Source organism: Thalassophryne amazonica, chromosome 18 (assembly GCF_902500255.1).
Source record: "Thalassophryne amazonica chromosome 18, fThaAma1.1, whole genome shotgun sequence".
In the NCBI taxonomy this organism is placed as follows: domain Eukaryota; kingdom Metazoa; phylum Chordata; class Actinopteri; order Batrachoidiformes; family Batrachoididae; genus Thalassophryne; species Thalassophryne amazonica.
Window position 1 is genome coordinate 17,588,487 of NC_047120.1, and position 22,001 is coordinate 17,610,487.

Consider the following 22,001-nt stretch of genomic DNA (forward strand, 5'->3'; position numbering starts at 1 on the left):
GAACCCTCAAAGGCATGCGATCTCCTTAGGTCATATACAGAGAATATGAATCTTTCTGATGTTTGGTGGATCTCTAATTCTTCAGGCAGAGAGTATTCCTTTCATTCCAAAGTACACAATGTTTACACAAGGATAGACTTTTTCCTAGTTGATGGCAAATTATTGCCCTACTGTTACAATGCTAAATGCCACAACATTATTATTTCTGACCATAGCCCAGTGTCATTTGCACTTAAGCTCCCTGGGCATGTATCCAACCAAAAAAACTGGAGAGTCAATCCAGAACTCCTTACAAACATCACGTTTTGTGAATACCTAGAAACGCACATAAAACTCTTCTTTGAAACTAATGATAAAGATGACATTTCACCCACACTATTGTGGGAAACCTTTAAGGCGTATTTCAGAGGCTGTGTTATCGCTTTTCAATCATCCCTTAAAAAGAATAATAAGGAACGACAAATGGAATTAGTAAAACAAATTAGTCAGCTAGACAGAGTTAATGCTCAACAACCCTCTTTGGGAAAACACACAAAGATCGCTGCACTCAAATACGAGCTGAATAAAATACTGTCTCATAAGATTAGCAGAGCCTTTGTTTTTGTAAAACAAAAGCACTTTGAGTTTGGTGATAAACCGCATAAATTACTAGCAAGACAATTACGTAAAATTGAAAATGACAGAGCAATTCATAAAATCAATTCAGGAGTGGGACTTGCCCTCACTTCACATGAAGACATTAATGACTGATTCATGCAATTCTACAAAAATGTATACACATCTGTTAAAAGTTTCCTAATAAGTATATTGTTCTACTCTCTGCAAACAGAAGAGAGCTGTTTTTAGAAAAAACTACTCTATCCTCTGTAGGCATAGGAGAACTGGTGACACACACACACACACACACACACACACACACACACACACACACACACACACACACACACACACACACACACACACACACACACACACACACACACACACACACACACACACACACACACACACACACAAAATCATTTCCTTTAACACCATACTGATATAACCGCAATATCACCCAAGTCATCCAGAGGCATACATTTTTAACTTATGGTTCAAATTTTAACCTACTCATTTTGGACAAGTTATTTAAAATAGTCATGTCTGAAGTTTTATAAAGTGAAAATATTAGATATATGTTTTCATTTTAAAGTAATGTGCTAATTTTTAAGGTTTTGTGAGCACATGCTGTGCCCGGCGGCAATGCATTATGGGTAGCATAGGGTAATCTCAGGCGTTCACGAAAGGACAAATGCATTTCAGACACTCTGTTCAGGCTCCACAGACAACAGCATTAAACTCTAGTGCCTAAAACTCTCGTGAATATATTCTCTGGGTTTATAGACATTATTGTATTTGCGTTTAAATTCCACACATCTTAAATGTAGCAGACGGATTATCTGGAATTTTGTTTGGCAGGTTTTCAAGGCCGCTACTGCCATCTACTGGCCAGTAGTGTTCATGGCAGTATTCACCCCAAGTATTAAGCGTCTGGGCACCAGTAGATGGCAGTGTTCTATTTATTTTGACCCTGTTATATCAGATGGTGGTCAAATAAACTTTTTGGCTTTGCAAATGGCTTCTTTTCTTCTTTTTTTTTTTTTTTTTTACAAATTAAGTTTAAAAACAAAACAACAACAACAAAAAAACATTACAAGACAGCTCTGCGGTTGGATGCTTTGTAGCTCTTCAGCAGCAGGAGGTGGTCGTGAGATGTTAAAGCTTGTTACTCCACTACACGATGCAGGACGCATGATTAACCTGAAACTCGGTCCAAAAAATTCTTGCACTAATGAAAAATCATCTGAAAAATGGCCAAAACACGGACAGTGTAAAGCCAACATTTATGTGTCAAGATAAGGCTTTTCAGAACTGACCAATTGTTAACCTTGTCCTTTGTTTTATCTGTGTTTTTATTATTGCATTTTAACCTGTGAAGTGCTTTGTGACTTATGTCTGTGAAAGGCACTATATAAATAAATTTACTTACTTACTTACTAATATTGAGTGCACGTTTTACAACATCATAAAACGTGCGCACATCATCAAACATTCTCTCCACATGCAAAACATTTTGCAATGACACTTCCAGGGCTCCGTAAAAATGCCTGTTTTTACAAATAAAAATGGAATATTTTACAAAAGCACATTTATCTTTAAACCAACACACGACACACGTCACATTAACGTGTTGGTTTACATAATGAATCAAATCAATTCAAATCAAATCAATTTAATTTATATAGCGCCAAATCACAACAAACAGTTGCCCCAAGGCGCTTCATATTGCAAGGCAAAAGCCATACAATAATCACAGAAAAACCCCAACGGTCAAAACGACCCCCTATGAGCAAGCACTTGGCGACAGTGGGAAGGAAAAACTCCCTTTTAACAGGAAGAAACCTCCAGCAGAACCAGGCTCAGGGAGGGGCAGTCTTCTGCTGGGACTGGTTGGGGCTGAGGGAGAGAACCAGGAAAAAGACATGCTGTGGAGGGGAGCAGAGATAATAACTAATGATTAAATGCAGAGTGGTGCATACAGAGCAAAAAGAGGTGAATAAAAAGAAACAGTGCATCATGGAAACCCCCCAGCAGTCTAAGTCTATAGCAGCATAACTAAGGGATGGTTCAGGGTCACCTGATCCAACCCTAACTATAAGCTTTAGCAAAAAGGAAAGTTTTAAGCCTAATCTTAAAAGTAGAGAGGGTGTCTGTCTCCCTGATCTGAATTGGGAGCTGGTTCCACAGGAGAGGAGCCTGAAAGCTGAAGGCTCTGCCTCCCATTCTACTCTTACAAACCCTAGGAACTACAAGTAAGCCTGCAGTCTGAGAGCGAAGTGCTCTATTGGGGTGATATGGTACTACGAGGTCCCTAAGATAAGATGGGACCTGATTATTCAAAACCTTATAAGTAAGAAGAAGAATTTTAAATTCTATTCTAGAATTAACAGGAAGCCAATGAAGAGAGGCCAATATGGGTGAGATATGCTCTCTCCTTCTAGTCCCCGTTAGTACTCTAGCTGCAGCATTTTGAATTAACTGAAGGCTTTTTAGGGAACTTTTAGGACAACCTGATAATAATTAATTACAATAGTCCAGCCTAGAGGAAATAAATGCATGAATTAGTTTTTCAGCATCACTCTGAGACAAGACCTTTCTAATTTTAAAGATACTGCGTAAATGCAAAAAAGCAGTCCTACATATTTGTTTAATATGCGCTTTGAATGACATATCCTGATCAAAAATGACTCCAAGATTTCTCACAGTATTACTAGAGGTCAGGGTAATGCCATCCAGAGTAAGGATCTGATTAGACACCATGTTTCTAAGATTTGTGGGGCCAAGTACAATAACTTCAGTTTTATCTGAGTTTAAAAGTAGGAAATTAGAGGTCATCCATGTCTTTATGTCTGTAAGACAATCCTGCAGTTTAGCTAATTGGTGTGTGTCCTCTGGCTTCATGGATAGATAAAGCTGGGTATCATCTGCGTAACAATGAAAATGTAAGCAATACCGTCTAATAATACTGCCTAAGGGAAGCATGTATAAAGTGAATAAAATTGGTCCTAGCACAGAACCTTGTGGAACTCCATAATTAACTTTAGTCTGTGAAGAAGATTCCCCATTTACATGAACAAATTGTAATCTATTAGACAAATATGATTCAAACCACCGCAGCGCAGTGCCTTTAATACCTATGGCATGCTCTAATCTCTGTAATAAAATTTTATGATCAACAGTATCAAAAGCAGCACTGAGGTCTAACAGAACAAGCACAGAGATGAGTCCACTGTCCAAGGCCATAAGAAGATCATTTGTAACCTTCACTAATGCTGTTTCTGTACTATGATGAATTCTAAAACCTGACTGAAACTCTTCAAATAGACCATTCCTCTGCAGATGATCAGTTAGCTGTTTTACAACTACCCTTTCAAGAATTTTTGAGAGAAAAGGAAGGTTGGAGATTGGCCTATAATTAGCTAAGATAGCTGGGTCAAGTGATGGCTTTTTAAGTAATGGTTTAATTACTGCCACCTTAAAAGCCTGTGGTACATAGCCAACTAATAAAGATAGATTGATCATATTTAAGATCGAAGCATTAATTAATGGTAGGGCTTCCTTGAGCAGCCTGGTAGGAATGGGGTCTAATAAACATGTTGATGGTTTGGATGAAGTAACTAATGAAAATAACTCAGACAGAACAATCGGAGAGAAAGAGTCTAACCAAATACCGGCATCACTGAAAGCAGCCAAAGATAACGATACGTCTTTGGGATGGTTATGAGTAATTTTTTCTCTAATAGTTAAAATTTTGTTAGCAAAGAAAGTCATGAAGTCATTACTAGTTAAAGTTAATGGAATACTCAGCTCAATAGAGCTCTGACTCTTTGTCAGCCTGGCTACAGTGCTGAAAAGAAACCTGGGGTTGTTCTTATTTTCTTCAATTAGTGATGAGTAGAAAGATGTCCTAGCTTTACGGAGGGCTTTTTTAATAGAGCAACAGACTCTTTTTCCAGGCTAAGTGAAGATCTTCTAAATTAGTGAGACGCCATTTCCTCTCCAACTTACGGGTTATCTGCTTTAAGCTACGAGTTTGTGAGTTATACCACGGAGTCAGGCACTTCTGATTTAAAGCTCTCTTTTTCAGAGGAGCTACAGCATCCAAAGTTGTCTTCAATGAGGATGTAAAACTATTAACGAGATACTCTATCTCACTTACAGAGTTTAGGTAGCTACTCTGCACTGTGTTGTTATATGGCATTAGAGAACATAAAGAAGGAATCATATCCTTAAACCTAGTTACAGCGCTTTCTGAAAGACTTCTAGTGTAATGAAACTTATTCCCCACTGCTGGGTAGTCCATCAGAGTAAATGTAAATGTTATTAAGAAATGATCAGACAGAAGGGAGTTTTCAGGGAATACTGTTAAGTCTTCTATTTCCATACCATAAGTCAGAACAAGATCTAAGATATGATTAAAGTGGTGGGTGGACTCATTTACATTTTGAGCAAAGCCAATAGAGTCTAATAATAGATTAAATGCAGTGTTGAGGCTGTCATTCTCAGCATCTGTGTGGATGTTAAAATTGCCCACTATAATTATCTTATCTGAGCTAAGCACTAAGTCAGACAAAAGGTCTGAAAATTCACAGAGAAACTCACAGTATCGACCAGGTGGACGATAGATAATAACAAATAATACTGGTTTTTGGGACTTCCAATTTGGATGGACAAGACTAAGAGTCAAGCTTTCAAATGAATTAAAGCTCTGTCTGGGTTTTTGATTAATTAATAAGCTGGAATGGAAGATTGCTGCTAATCCTCCGCCCCGGCCCGTGCTACGAGCATTCTGACAGTTAGTGTGACTCGGGGGTGTTGACTCATTTAAACTAACATATTCATCCTGCTGTAACCAGGTTTCTGTAAGGCAGAATAAATCAATATGTTGATCAATTATTATATCATTTACCAACAGGGACTTAGAAGAGAGAGACCTAATGTTTAATAGACCACATGTAACTGTTTTAGTCTGTGGTGCAGTTGAAGGTGCTATATTATTTTTTCTTTTTGAATTTTTATGCTTAAATAGATTTTTGCTGGTTATTGGTGGTCTGGGAGCAGGCACCGTCTCTACGGGGATGGGGTAATGAGGGGATGGCAGGGGGAGAGAAGCTGCAGAGAGGTGTGTAAGACTACAACTCTGCTTCCTGGTCCCAACCCTGGATAGTCACGGTTTGGAGGATTTAAGAAAATTGGCCAGATTTCTAGAAATGAGAGCTGCTCCATCCAAAGTGGGATGGATGCCGTCTCTCCTAACAAGACCAGGTTTTCCCCAGAAGCTTTGCCAATTATCTATGAAGCCCACCTCATTTTTTGGACACCACTCAGACATCCAGCAATTCAAGGAGAACATGCGGCTAAACATGTCACTCCCGGTCCGATTGGGGAGGGGCCCAGAGAAAACTGCAGAGTCCGACATTGTTTTTGCAAAGTTACACACCGATTAAGTGTTAATTTTAGTGACCTCCAATTGGCGTAACCGGGTGTCATTACTGCCGACGTGAATTACAATCTTACCAAATTTACGCTTAGCCTTAGCCAGCAGTTTCAAATTTCCTTCAATGTCACTTGCTCTGGACCCCGGAAGACAATTGACTATGGTTGCTGGTGTCGCTAACTTCACATTTCTCAAAACAGAGTCGCCAATAACCAGAGTTTGATCCTCGGCGGGTGTGTCGCCGAGTGGGGAAAAATGGTTAGAAATGTGAACGGGTTGGCGGTGTACACGGGGCTTCTGTTTAGAACTACGCTTCCTCCTCACAGTCACCCAGTCGGCCTGCTTTCCCAGCTGCTCGGGATCTGCCAGAGGGAAACTAACGGCGGCTAAGCTACCTTGGTCCGCACCGACTACAGGGGCCTGGCTAGCTGTAGAATTTTCCACGGTGCGGAGCCTAGTCTCCAATTCGCCCAGCCTGGCCTCCAAAGCTACGAATAAGCTACACTTATTACAAGTACCATTACTGCTAAAGGAGGCCGAGGAATAACTAAACATTTCACACCCAGAGCAGAAAAGTGCGGGAGAGACAGGAGAAGCCGCCATGCTAAACCGGCTAAGAGCTAGTAGCTGCGCTAAGCTAGCTGATTCCTAAAAACACACAAAGTGAATAATGTGTAAATAATTTAGAGGTGATTCAGCAGAGGGAGTGCTTTAGTTAAGGCACGTGAAGATTACACTGTGAAACAAATCGTTATCTAGTTAACTAGATCAATCTAACTGCACAGATTAAACAGCTAACAGATACAGCAAAACACCGCTGTGCTCCGGAACAGGAAGTGATACAATACCGCAGTGAGAGCCAAGACAAGAGAGTTCCTGATTCTCTCCCCTCAGCCCCAACCAGTCCCAGCAGAAGACTGCCCTTCCCTGAGCCTGGTTCTGCTGGAGGTTTCTTCCTGTTAAAAGGGAGTTTTCCTTCCCTCTGTCGCCAAGTGCTTGCTCATAGGGGGTCGTTTTGACCGTTGGGGTTTTTCTGTAATTATTGTATGGCTTTTGCCTTACAATATAAAGCGCCTTGGGGCGACTGTTTGTTGTGATTTGGCGCTATATAAATAAAATTGATTTGATTTGATATTGCTGATGTTTAGCGAATATGGGCCAATTTTGTGCGCAATCTATACGCAAATCCTCCTAAACGCCAGTGGGACAGGGCCCTTAGTTTATACAGTTACTTCATTAACAGGTTTATGCAGTTACTTTATTAGGAGCTGCTGGCAACTTGTAACTAATAGGGTAACTAGTAATCTAATTTGGTTACTCTTAAGATTGAGAAATCAGCAAAGTAACTAAACAACAAAGTAACTAATAGCTACTTTTCTGAGTACCCAGTATTAAAAATAACCAGTTAGATAAAATAACTAGTTAGATTACTAGTTACTTTATTAGTTACATTCAGCAGCTGCCGACAAGTTGTTTGTATCTGCTGATGAAGTAACTGTATAAAGCAACTGTAAAATGGAACTTTTCAAAGTTACTGTGGCAACACTGCTAAGGAGTGGCTCAGTAAGAAGCATTTCAAGGTCCTGGAGTGGCCTCGCCAGTCTTCAGGCCTTCTCCAGACCAGTTGATAAACAATCTTTGGAAGGAGCTGAAACTTCAAACCTGAAAGATCTGGAGAAGATCTGTATGGAGGAGTGGACCAAAATCCCTGCTGCAGTGTGCAAACTTGGTTAAGAACTACAGGAAACGCCTGACCTCCATAATTCCAAACAAAGGTTTCTGTACCAAATATTAAGGTCCTTTCTGCTGTTGTAGCAAATACTTATTTGATGCAATAAAATGCAAATATACAGAATCAGTGACAAAGTTTAAGTTGCGCCGGGGCTGGATCTTTTAACAAGACAACAACCCTAAACACTGCTCAAAATCTACTAAGGCATTCATGCAGAGGGACAAGTCTGGAATGGCCATTTCAGTTTCAGTCCCCAGACCTGAATATTATTGAAAATCTGTGGTGTGATTTTAAGCAGGCTGTCCATGCTCGGAAACCAACAAATCTGACTGAACTGGAGATGTTTTGCAAAGAAGAATGGTCCAAAATACCTTCAGCCAGAATCCAGTCTATATAGGAAGTGTTTAGAGGCTGTTGTTTCTGCAAAAGGAGAATCTACTAAATATTGATGTATTTTTTTTTTTTCTGTTGGGGTGCCCACATTTTTGCACCTGCGCAATAATGTTTAAATAATTATTGCACACTTACTGTAGATACTAGAAACTTCATTTCACTTCTCAAACATCAGTGTGTTCATCTGCTATATGATAGGAGGTCTGTTAGAAAAGTATCTGACCTTTTTATTTTTTTCAAAAACCTGATGGATTTGAATCACGAGTGCTTGCATGAGCCAACCTTGAACCTTCGTGTGCATGCGTGAATTTTTTCACGCCTGTCGATTGCGTCATTTGCTTGTAAGCAGCCTTTGTGTGAGAATGGGTGGAGTCTCTCGTCATTTTTTCTTTGCAAGGAAATGGCGGAACAACTGGAGCAGCGCGACTGCATCAAATTTTACCAGAAACTGGGCGATAGCCAGGTGGAAACCATTCGGATTATTCAGACGGCTTTCGGTGACGATCCTATGGGCATCACACAGATTAAGGAGCGGTACAACCGGTTTAAAGACGTCCGCATAATGGTGGAGAGCGAGCCATGCTCCGGTCAGCCATCAACATGCTGAAATGACCGGATCATTTCCAAAGTGAACACTGTGGTGATGTGGGACCGTCGTGTGTCTGTCCAAGAAATTGTGGAAGAGGTGGACATCAGCACTTTTTCGGCACATTCCACTGTGACAGAAGATTTGGCAATGAAAAGAGTTGCAGCGAAATTCATCAGCATGAAGCTGATGGCGCAGCAAAAGCGCCTTTGTGTTGAAGCTCGTCCACAATTTCTTGGATAGTCACACGACTGAAAAGCCACCGAAAGCCATCTGAATCTTCCGAATGGTGGACGAGCTGGGCATGTCCCAATGGTTTCCACCTGGCTGTCGCCCAGTTTCTGGCAAAATTTGATGCAGTCGCGCTTGCTCCAGTCGTTCCGCCATTTCCTTGCAAAGAAAAAACGATGAGAGACTCCACCCATCCTCACACAAAGGCTGCTTACAAGCAAATGACGCAACTGACAGGCGTGAAAAAATTCACGCATGTGCACGAAGGTTCAAGGTTGGCTCATGCAAGCACACGTGATTCAAATCCATCAGGTTTTTGAAAAAAATAAAAAGGTCGGATACTTTTCTAACAGACCTCATATATTTAATTGAAATTGCTGATCCAAACAACCAATGATTTATAAAGGAAAATCATGGAACTCATCAGGGGTGCCCAAACTTTCACATACAACTATATATATATATATATATATATATATATATATATACACACACACACACACACACACAGTATCCTCCAAAGTATTGTAACACTTGGTATTTCACACATTTTAATTTGTTTATGCCATTTCAAATACAAAAAAATCCTAAATTATCTTCCTTAAACTCAAACTCAAAGCAAATCTGTCCAACATGATATTAAAAATATAAAAGCCAAGATGATGGGTTGCATAAGTAATGGAATGCTTTGGTATAATACCTGTAAATAATCCATTTTATTGCCAGTTTTCTTCAGACAAGTCAGTCTTGGACTTTATTTACATCACTTCTGAAGAAATACACAGTATGGCACTCTGTGGTAAATCTGTATGGAGTAGACAGTTCTCAAAATCTGAGTGACTGTGCAAGAAGGAGAAAGAAGAGTGAGGAAAGCCACCAAGACACCCAGAAGAAGTTCCAGGCTTCTGTGGCTGTGATTGGAGAAACTGTGCATAGTGCATGTTTTGCATTTTGTATCCAGCTTCATGATGAAGTGGTATCAACCTTATTCCTGAGGGTGCTGCAGTAGAAGCAATTATGGGTGCAATTTCCTGTTCAACACCAGAAGTTGCAGTGAGCCATTGTTTATTATCGATTTTCATTTCCCGGACCGGTTTATTTGAAAGTATATCGTTTTCTCTTCTAAACGATGATCAACTCCTATAGCATTTAAAAATGTCCTTGTGCAGCTCAGGAACATGTTGCACTGTTCGTGGTTGTACTAACAACCAGACGAAGTTAAATTTGCGGCTACGACAGCAATGTTTTTAACATGGAGCCGGACTGAGAGAGTTTCCACTGGCAACCGAGAGATGAGGAACCCAGAAGGATGTGGCTGAAAAAACTCAACTTGAAAAGACCACCTAAACCATTATACGCAAGCTCTTTTCATTTTGTTGACAAAAAGCACACTGAGGAACCCCCTACTTTGTGGTTGGGATATGACAGACCACTGGAGAAGCCAAAGAGGACTGACAACAGTGTCACAAGAAGAACAGGTATGATTTCATGTGTATGGCGACACAACACTGTAGTATTAATCATTAGCAACAACCAATGGCGGGCACTGCTCCGCTAACCTCTAATTAGGGAAGCTAACTTTTATGTTCGCAGATTATCTTTTCAGCTAATTTTGAAAACCATCATTGGATTAATTACCTTCTGCTAAATTTACTTCTGCTAACTTTCAGTCCCCTAACATTTCATTGCTGGCATAGTGAGTAAGACCGAATGGTCAGAAACGTTTGTAAACCCTTGGGTTTTAGGGTTTACAAACGTTTTTGTCCATTCGGTCTTACTCATTTTCCTGTCTGTTGGGCGTTTTGCAACAGCCAGGCTGCCGTAAGGAACTCAGACCTCTGCCCTCCCCCAGCAGTAGGAGGAGGCCTGACTGCCGGTGCAGCTGGAAAAAAAAAATTAATTTCCTTTCAACAATGGCAGAAGAGGTAAATCGCTTTATTTTCACTCATGGTCACAACTTGATCTACAAATAGTCCTTGATTTGCACACACGTTTTGTGATCCACAAACACAAATTTCCAATTTGTAACTTGTGTATTGGTTTTTACAAATATTTTGTAAATATGTCATTTTTTTCCATTTGTAAAAAAACAACAAAAAAAAAATTTGCAAAACTGAAAATTCTGTTTGTGAAGTGTGACTCAGCATGTTGGCTGCTTTTCACACTCCCATCCAGTAGATGGCAGTGTTCTATGCATTTTGATGGGGGGGAGGGGTGATAAGAGTCTGATTTCCCATAATGCCTTTTGGCGCTCGTTTGGGTTTAACGCTCAAACCTTCTTTATTCATTCTTCTTCATTACTTTAAAAGTGTGATATTTTCACTTTGTAAAAATGACAGATTTGCTGTTAATGTGTTCATGATAAACTGTCTTGAATTAGTTTATAAATGAAACCATGAGTGAAAGTGCCTTGCGTTTGATTTACGCTGCCACCATGAAAGGTAAGTGAGATGTCTTTGCAGCAACCGACAGGGTGTTTAAAGACACAAGTGCTGCATTGAATTTCCTCAGAAGTCTCTGACAGTGTGTCAAGTCAATCCTGAACGTTAGCGGTTACCTGTAACTTTTGCTAATTTTTTATTTTATTTTATTTATTTATTTATTTTTTGGAGTTTAGCATTATAAAAGTTAACTTTTCAGTTAGCAGATTAGTGGTTATTGAAGCTAACTTTTTGGTTAGCTGTGCCCACCACTGGCAACAACATGTATTACCCTTTTCTGAACAGTTAAAATGTAAAATAGACTGCTGGTCATAATTTCAGTACAGATATAACAAAATGTTCAACAATGCAGCATTTTAATCTTAATCTGAATTTAATATATAGTAGTTGTTATAATGTACCAGCTTTTCCCTGGGTTTCTGGAGCACAGAGGTGATGCTGTTACCAGTGGGAAGTAGTGGGGTTGATGGAAGGTTAATGGTATAATAAAAGTGTTGTAATGAAAACCCTAATGCATCACTTCTTGATAATCTTGTCCTGTATTGCTGATCTCAGATGAACAAGTTGAGATGGATCAGGGTGAGGAAGTCATCCTGTCAGATCCAGGGATGGAGGATCACACCTGTTCAAAAGGGCCCACCATCATGTGTGAAATGCATCCAGCATCACCAGGACCACCTCACTTAGAGAGTGATGCAGACTCCCTTCTGTATGCAGGGATTCCACTCACAGAATTTAAAACACTTCACTTCAATGCCGGTTGTGGACCAAATGACTTTGATGAAACTGAGACAAAACTTTGTCATGGCTGATTTAGCAAACTGATTTAAAATATCTCAAGGCCAGGACAATGGGACTGGGTAGGCATGTGTGAACACATGAAGGATCTCCTTGTGTGGTTGCCTCATGAAATAATCAAAGCAACATTGCCAAAAGCTTTGAAAGATCATGTTAACAACCTGTATAATTGACTGCACAGAGACAGTTTTACAAAAAAGAAATAAACCTGGATTCAAGAAATTAATCATACAGTCACTATTATGTAAATAACACAGTTCAGTATTTAGTGGCTGTTTCTCCTCTGGAACAATCATTTTTATTTCTGACGCTTATGGTGGAAAATGGAAAATGCAGAGGCATGTACATAACACAGATAATTTTTGTTTTTATTTGGAACATATATTGACAATGTATTGAAAACACTTTTCCTTGTAACAATAAAAAATAAACAACTGAATGTGTCTTATTTCCATTCTTCCTTTATTTTCCTTCATACAGTGCTCTTTCATTATTAAGAGATTCAGATATTTGGAGCAGAGCAGGACCTTTTTTGCAACAAATTCATCCGCTAATGTTGGAAGCAGATGTGAAAATTAGAAATTCTGGAGGTGTTTCATGTGTATGTAAAGACTTTGTCAAATGAAACATCCAACTCCAGGTGCTCAGTTGGTGTCTCGATAACCAGCCACAGACACATCACTGTCAAATGGACCTGGAGGGATGTAAAAATAAAATGCAAAGATATGGGTTAGACTTCATTTTAATGAAGGCCCTAATGTATTCTGTCACATTAGTCCATACATTATAATTAACAAAATGTACCCACCTGGAGATCTGCCTTGCTGTTTGTATTTCACCTGATGTTGAAACTCAAACCCAGGCTCCATGATGAGGGACTTTAAGGCTTTTGCTGACCTCTACGTCTGCCTTAAGGTAAATAAGTTGTGTCCCAAGACCTGTTTTAACAGAACAGGACCAACCTTAATACTGTGCAGGGACTGATACGCCTCTGAAGTGAATGTTAAGAAAGTAGCTAAAACTGCTACCATATGTTATCTTAGGCCACTTCTTTATGTCATCCTTCCACCTCTCTATATTGTAGGTAACGGGATTGTAATGTCTCATTTGAGCTGTGACAGCTGCTGTTTATGTCTCTAACCCTGGCAGAAAATTGATTAGCGCGAACAGTTAACATGTAAACAAATGCAGGTTCCAGTTCATACCAGAAGTCTCACCTATAATTTACGCAAGGCCTCATGGGGGCTCGGAATAAAGGTGGATAGAGGAGGATTTTGTTAAAAAGAAGACCTGAAAGGTCAGCTTCCATTTGCCAGAAGGTACATCTGAGATGCAAGCCTAGATTTGATGTGTCAGCGAAAGAAACTCCTGCTCTATACTACTACATCATGAAATATAGCAGCATAGCACTTGCATGGAGCCATCAGACACCATTATGTATGTTTAATAATAAAGGTTCTATGTGCATCTTGAATTTTTTTTACTATATTTTTGTTTAAAGACATTAATAATATACTTGTGTTATAATGTGATTGGGCCATCATAAAATACTGTATGTAATAGAAATATAAATTGTGAAATGCTTGTGCAACTAGGGACTGTTATGACCATAGTTGTACAAAATGAAGAGGATCTGGGGGCTTCAAAGGGTTTTATTTATAACATCATTTCAGCAATGTTAAGGCACCTTGACACTTGCATGAATTGCGCTGACATGCAGTCTGTTGTGCCAGTGAGTAAACCCGTCGTAAACTGTTGTAAACTGTGTGAACTGTTGCGCAGCTGCATGCCAGTGAGCAAAGAAAAGTTTGAAATGTTCCTGGCATGCATTAATTTCATTAACTAATCGTGAGCATTGCACAACCTATTCGAAAACACTGTGTGTCACTGTGTCACTGTGCGTCAGTGCATGTCATTGTGTGCAGGGCTGTTGTGTGGGCCGCTGAAGAGGAGGTACTGCTGGCCCACCACCACCAGATGGCGCCCTGCTTGGAGTGCGGGCTTCAAGCACGAGAGGGCGCCGGAGCCACTGGGAGTGACAGCTGTCACTCATCATCAGCACCAGCTGTCACTCATTCAACTCATCACCATCACCATAAAGGCCGGACTGCAACTCCACCTCCTCGCCGAGAAATCAGCTACCTTGGAGGTAATATTCTCTGTTGTATTTAACACTGACTAATAGTCTGAACTTCTTTGCAGCCATTTTCCTGTGGTGTTGCCTTATCTGTGGGATTGGCGTTTGGTGTGATCAGTGACAGCTTCGCTTCACACCCCAACCAGATAAGTGGTTAGACAGGAGCTGCACGAGTGTGTGACTGGAGGTGGAGGTGCTCCCTCCCAAAAGAACACAGACTGTGGGATTACTGAGTGTGTGTACTCACACTCACCTGTACTGTTTCTGTTCTCTGCCAGCAGTACCAGGTCTGACAGCTGGAGACGGTGACCACCTGGGGACCCAGGACTTGGCGGTTCTTCAGATCCGTTGGCGGTGAGGGCCGTGTGGGATCCGGCTCGGTTCTGGACAGGCGTCTCCTATCCTCAAGCCTGCCCACACGTCACCCAACGTAATTGACTGTAGTTCCAAACTGGTTGTTGTCTGTATTCCGTTGTGCACAGTTTACAACATTAAATTGTTACTGTTTGGCTTATCCATTGCCCGTTCTTTTACGCCCCCTGTTGTGGGTCCGTGTTCCTACACTTTCACAACAGGATTTCTCGGCCAGCGTCATGGATCCCGAGGGGCGTCAACCATCGCTTGAACAGCCAATGGAAGAGCGAGGTGCACAGGCGCCAGCAGGAGGCGTGTTAGGTGAGCTGCAGCACATCTTAACCGCTTTTACTGCTCGGTTGGACTTAGTTACCGAGCAGAGCGTTGTTCTCAATCGAAGGATGGAGGCTCTCACCGCCCAGGTGGAAGCGCATGCTCAGGGCGCTGCTGCAGCACCTCCTTCTGCTGACCGAATGCCAGAAACAGACATTCCACTGGTCGTTCAGCGAACCCCCCCACCTTCCCCTGAAGCATACATAAGCCCTCCGGAGCCGTACGGAGGCTGTGTGGAGACGTGCGTGGACTTCTTGATGCAGTGCTCGCTCGTCTTTTCACAGCGTCCCGTCATGTACGCGTCAGACGCTAGCCGGGTGGCTTACATTATAAATTTGCTTCGAGGAGAAGCACGCGCCTGGTCTACGGCGCTCTGGGAGCAGAATTCACGGCTCCTAATGATTTACACTGAGTTTGTGAGGGAGTTCCGACAGGTGTTCGACCACCCTCATAGAGGCGAGACCGCTTCAAGCGTGCTGCTTTCGATAAGACAGGGGTGTCGGAGCGCAGCGAAGTATGCAGTCGACTTCCGCATCGCGGCAGCGCGAGCCGGCTGGAATGCTGTTGCGCTCCGTGCCGCCTTTGTAAACGGACTGTCTCTGGTCCTTAAGGAGCACCTGGTGGCGAAGGACGAGCCGCGGGATTTAGACGGGCTTATCGACCTGGTTATACGGTTAGACAACCGATTAACAGAACACCGACGGGAGCGAGACGAAGGGCGTGGTCAGGCACAAGCCTTCCCTCTTCCTCCCGGGTCCGAAAGGGAGCCGTCTTCCCCACGCTCCACAGCCAGGGCACTCCACGTGACGACAGCTCCCCCTGCTGACGTTGCTATGGAAATGAGCAGGGCCAAAAGGCGATCAGATCAGAGACAAAGGAGGCTGATCCGTGGGGAGTGTTTTCTCTGCAGCTCAACCGAGCACACACAGAGAGAATGCCCCAAACGGTCAAAACAGCAGCACTCGTCCTTAGAGACTGGGCTAAGGGTGGGTCACAATACCCACGCGGGGAGACCCCGAAAATCTGCACGTATCCCAGTCACGATCCTGAGTGGGGATCTAACCCTTCACGCCCCAGCACTGGTGGACACGGGGTCGGAGGGGAATCTGCTGGATAGCAGATGGGCAAAGGAGGTTGGGCTCCCTCTAGTGGCCTTACCGTCACCATTGTCGGTGCGGGCACTAGATGGCACCCTTCTTCCACTAATCACACACCAGACACAGCCAGTGACATTGGTTGCATCTGGAAATCACAGGGAGGAGATTGTGTTTTATGTAACACCTTCTACCTCCCGAGTGATTTTGGGTTTCCCATGGGTGTTAAAACACAATCCCCGGATTGATTGGCCGTCTGGCGTTGTGGTTCAGTGGAGCGAAACCTGCCACCAGGAGTGTTTAGGATCCTCGGTTCCACCCGGTGTGACAGCTAAGGAGGAGGTTATAGTTCCCCCCAATCTGGCGGCGGTGCCAGCCGAGTACCATGACCTTGCTGATGTCTTCAGCAAAGATCTGGCACTCACGCTGCCCCCGCACCGTCCATACGATTGTGCCATTGATTTGATACCGGGCGCTGAGTACCCGTCCAGCAGGCTGTACAACCTCTCACGTCCGGAGCGCGAATCAATGGAGACCTACATCCAGGACTCGTTAGCTGCCGGATTGATCCGGAACTCCACCTCCCCGATGGGTGCTGGTTTCTTTTTTGTGGGCAAGAAGGACAGCGGACTCCGTCCATGCATTGATTACAGAGGGCTGAACAAGATCACGGTTCGCAACCGATACCCATTACCTCTGTTGGATTCAGTGTTCACGCCCTTGCATGGAGCCCAAATTTTCACAAAATTGGATCTTAGGAATGCTTATCACCTGGTTCGGATCTGGGAGGGAGACGAGTGGAAGACGGCATTTAACACCCCGTTAGGTCACTTTGAGTACCTGGTCATGCCGTCCGACCTCCACAATGCGCCCGCGACGTTCCAAGCGTTGGTTAATGACGTCTTGCGGGACTTCCTGCATCGGTTTGTCTTCGTATATCTAGACGATATACTCATCTTTTCTCCGGATCCTGAGACCCATGTCAAGCATGTACGTCAGGTCCTACAGCAGTTGTTGGAGAACCGGCTGTTTGTGAAGGGCGAGAAGTGCGAGTTCCACCGCACTTCTTTGTCCTTCCTGGGGTTCATAATCTCCTCCAACTCCGTCGCCCCTGATCCGGCCAAGGTTGCGGCGGTGAGAGATTGGCCCCAACCAACAAACCGTAGGAAACTGCAACACTTCCTCGGTTTTGCAAATTTCTGCCGGAGGTTCATCAAGGGCTACAGTCAGGTAGTTAGCCCCCTGACAGCCCTGACCTCCACTAAAGTCCCCTTCACCTGGTCGGATCGGTGCGAAGCCGCGTTTAGGGAGTTGAAACGCCGGTTCTCGACTGCACCGGTTCTGGTGCAGCCCGATCCCAATCGCCAGTTTGTAGTTGAAGTGGACACCTCTGACTCTGGGATAGGTGCCGTGCTATCCCAGAGCGGGGAGTCCGACAAGTTTCTCCATCCATGTGCCTACTTTTCCCGCAGGTTGACCCCGGCTAAAAGGAACTATGACGTCGGCAATCGGGAACTTCTTGCGGTGAAGGAGGCTCTTGAGGAGTGGAGACACCTGTTGGAGGGAGCATCGGTACCATTTACGGTTTTCACGGACCATCGGAACCTGGAGTACATTCGGACCACCAGCCGTCTGAACCCCAGGCAAGCCCGCTGGTCACTGTTCTTCGGGCGTTTTGACTTTCGGATCACCTACCGCCCCGGGACGAAGAACCAACGATCTGACGCCCTGTCCCGGGTGCATGAAGAGGAAGTCAAGACCGAGCTGTCAGACCCGACGGAAACCATCATCCCCGAGTCCACTGTCGTGGCCATCCTCACCTGGGACGTGGAGAAGACCGTCCGGGAGGCCCTGACACGGAGCCCGGACCCGGGGACAGGTCCGAAGGACAAATTGTACATCCCACCAGAGGCCAGGGCTGCGGTCCTAGACTTCTGTCACGGTTCCAAGCTCTCCTGTCATCCAGGGGTGCGAAGGACCGTGGCAGTGGTCCGGCAGCACTTCTGGTGGGCGTCTATGGAAGCCGACGTCCGGGAGTATGTCCAGGCCTGCACCACCTGTGCCAGGGGCAAGGCCGACCACCACAAGGCCCAAGGCCTCCTCCAGCCTCTGCCCGTGCCTCATCGTCTCTGGTCTCACATCGGCCTGGACTTTGTCACGGGCCTCCCGCTGTCCCAGGGCATGACTGCCATCCTCACGATAGTGGACCGGTTCTCCAAGGCGGCCCACTTCATGGCCCTCCCGAAGCTCCCGACGGCCCAGGAGACTGCAGACCTCCTGGTCCACCATGTCGTGCGTCTGCATGGGATTCCATCCGATATTGTCTCAGACCGTGGTCCTCAGTTCTCCTCTCAGGTCTGGAGGAGTTTCTGCAGGGAACTGGGGGCCACCGTGAGTCTCTCGTCCGGGTACCATCCTCAGACGAATGGACAGGCAGAGCGGGCTAACCAGGAATTGGAGCAGGCCCTCCGCTGCGTGACCTCCGCGCACCCGACGGCCTGGAGCAACCATCTGGCCTGGATCGAGTACGCTCATAATAGCCAAGTATCGTCTGCTACCGGCCTCTCCCCGTTTGAGGTGTGTTTGGGGTACCAGCCCCCATTGTTCCCGCTAGTGGAGGGAGAGGTTGTGGTGCCCTCGGTCCAGGCCCATCTGAGAAGGTGCCCTCGGGTGTGGCGTACTGCCCGTTCTGCCCTGCTCAAAGCCCGGACGAGGGCCAAGAACCATGCAGACCGCCGGCGTGCCCCGGCCCCTACGTATCAGCCTGGGCAGGAGGTTTGGCTTTCCACAAAAGACATTCCCCTGCAAGTGGAATCCCAGAAATTAAAGAACAGATACATTGGACCATTCACCATACTCAAGATCCTCAGTCCAGCCGCAGTGAAGCTGAAGCTGCCAGATTCGCTGCGGATCCACCCGGTTTTCCATGTCACGCATCAAACCTCACCACATTTCACCCCTCTGTACCCCCAGACCGGCGCCGCCTCCTGCCCGGATCATCGACGGGGAGCCGGCTTGGACCGTGCGCCGGCTCCTGGACGTCCGTCGGAAGGGCCGGGGGTTCCAGTATTTGGTGGACTGGGAGGGGTATGGACCCGAAGAACGCTCCTGGGTGAAGAGGAGCTTCATCCTGGACCCGGCCCTCCTGGCCGACTTCTACCGGCGGCACCCGGACAAGCCTGGTCGGGCGCCAGGAGGCGCCCGTTGAGGGGGGTGTCCTGTTGTGTGGGCCGCTGAAGAGGAGGTACTGCTGGCCCACCACCACCACCAGATGGCGCCCTGCTTGGAGTGCGGGCTTCAAGCACGAGAGGGCGCCGGAGCCACTGGGAGTGACAGCTGTCACTCATCATCAGCACCAGCTGTCACTCATTCAACTCATCACCATCACCATAAAGGCCGGACTGCAACTCCACCTCCTCGCCGAGAAATCAGCTACCTTGGAGGTAATATTCTCTGCTGTATTTAACACTGACTAATAGTCTGAACTTCTTTGCAGCCGTTTTCCTGTGGTGTTGTCTTATCTGTGGGATTGGCGTTTGGTGTGATCAGCGACGGCTTCGCTTCACACCCCAACCAGATAAGTGGTTAGACAGGAGCTGCACGAGTGTGTGACTGGAGGTGGAGGTGCTCCCTCCCAAAAGAACACAGACTGTGGGATTACTGAGTGTGTGTACTCACACTCACCTGTACTGTTTCTGTTCTCTGCCAGCAGTACCAGGTCTGACAGCTGGAGACGGTGACCACCTGGGGACCCAGGACTTGGCGGCTCCGGTGTTCTTCAGATCCGTTGGCGGTGAGGGCCGTGTGGGTTCCGGCTCGGTTCTGGACGGGCGTCTCCTATCCTCAAGCCTGCCCACACGTCACCCAACGTAATTGACTGTAGTTCCAAACTGGTTGTTGTCTGTATTCCGTTGTGCACAATTTACAACATTAAATTGTTACTGTTTGGCTTTTCCATTGCCCGTTCTTTTACGCCCCCTGTTGTGGGTCCGTGTTCCTACACTTTCACAACACAGGGCATCTGAAAGATTATGACGAAATGTTACATCTATAGTAAACATAACTTTACAGATACATTATCTAAGTCATAACAAGGTTTTCTTATTTGCAGCCACTTATTCCAGATTTCACTGATTTCACTGCTTATCATCAGATTCCACATGTGTTCTCCACCACACAATCCGCACGAGATGATCTGTAGCTGTAGATAATTTCTCTGTGATTCTGGGAGTGATAACAGCATGGTTTCATCAGCCAAGTTCTGAAAGCAAATGTGTAATTGGCTCTGAAATTATTTTTTATAGCGTGGCATCCAGCGAGGCAAAGCGGGATGCATTGTCACGATGAATCGCACGGCAGTACGGGCATCAAATTTGTGCAAGTGTCAACGTGCTTTTAGGCTTGCATCTGTTCCTCTTCTTTGTTACTACCTCTCCAATTTTAGAGACGACTCTCTCACAAGGCACAGAATTTGCTGCATATGAAGATACATTTTGTCTAGCTTGTAAAGAGTTGGATAAACAGCTGCCTCCATCCTTCCTATCTCTCCTTGCACATTGACTGCAAAAAATGGTTCTAGGGAACATTGGCATGGCTAAAACCCTTCAGCAAGAGGGCCTTGACCAGGGCCTTTTTGACCCACGGTATTTTATGCATTTTCCTTTATTTGCCTCTCACATGCCTGTACATACCACTTAAAGTAAATAGAAAATAGAAAACGGCTGAATAACAGCATTAGATGACACATGGTGCAACGTTAAGTAACCAAACAGCAGTGGTGAAGAAACTACTTTTAATATCAGGGTGATTAATAAACATTCAGACTAATGTTACCGCTAACAGAAACACATTTCGCGTGTTGATAATCCTAACATGCTTCTGTTGGGAAAAAGTAAACAGGACTTGCGTTGCTGTTTTTCAGTCATCTTGGCACAGCACACCAGGATGCTGTGCATTGCTGTGCAGATTCAAAGTTTTGTATAATTGTGTTCTTGCTGTGGCTTGACTTCTATATCATGAATGTAAAGTTGTTGTAATGGAAATTAGTACAATTTTTTTTTTCCTGCCACCACGAGCCTCACTCTTTGTAAATATGTAAAATAAATATGGATTTTTTTTGTTCTATTTATCCTTAAAATTGTACTCAAAGTGTACCATTTAGTACCTCATTTTCAAAAAAATCTTTCCAGGGAAGGCCCCCCGCAACCCCACCTGTGGGAGAGTAACCCCCTCCCACACCCTCCCCAGTGTTGGCACTCACAGTCTGACAGTTTCAGTTTTTCACTTCAACCTACTTACATGAATAAGAGAAAACGGGTCATTTGTTATTTTTTTCTGTTTGTGAGTGAGTAGGGATGGATATCGTTAAGATTTTATCAATATCGATACCATTATCGATTCCGCTTATCGATCCAATTCCTTATCGATTCCCTTATCGATACTTCTTTTGAATTTTCTGTGTACTAAAAGTAGACTTTACAGGTTTTCTATGTCAACAACATTTTATTGAGTCTTAAAGTAAATAAATGTGAAATTGGTTACTGGATCCTTAAACTCTGGACATAATAAACTGTACATGGTGGATCCTTGATCTCTGGGCATAAATAGAAATAAACTAAATCTGTAGTTTTTGTCAAAAGCATTTCCTTTCAGACATTATTGGCATGAATATCTTTCCATACATCTGAGCTGAGCTCTTGCAGCTGGCTGTGCTACACGTCAGGATGTAATTCATAAAGAATGCAGGACATCTCATTTTGGGAGAAAAAAACATTTTAGTAGATTGTAGTTTATTGGCTGTATTACAGCATTTGGAAAGACGTTTCATTTTATTTAAAGCGGCAATTCGTTTTGAAGTTATTA

At 44.2% G+C, this 22,001-nt stretch overlaps 1 pseudogene; it reads left to right on the forward strand.

Annotated features, from left to right (window-relative positions):
• The window catches only part of LOC117530490, a 187,936-nt pseudogene that overhangs the window by 155,446 nt on the left and 10,489 nt on the right, over positions 1 to 22,001 (forward strand).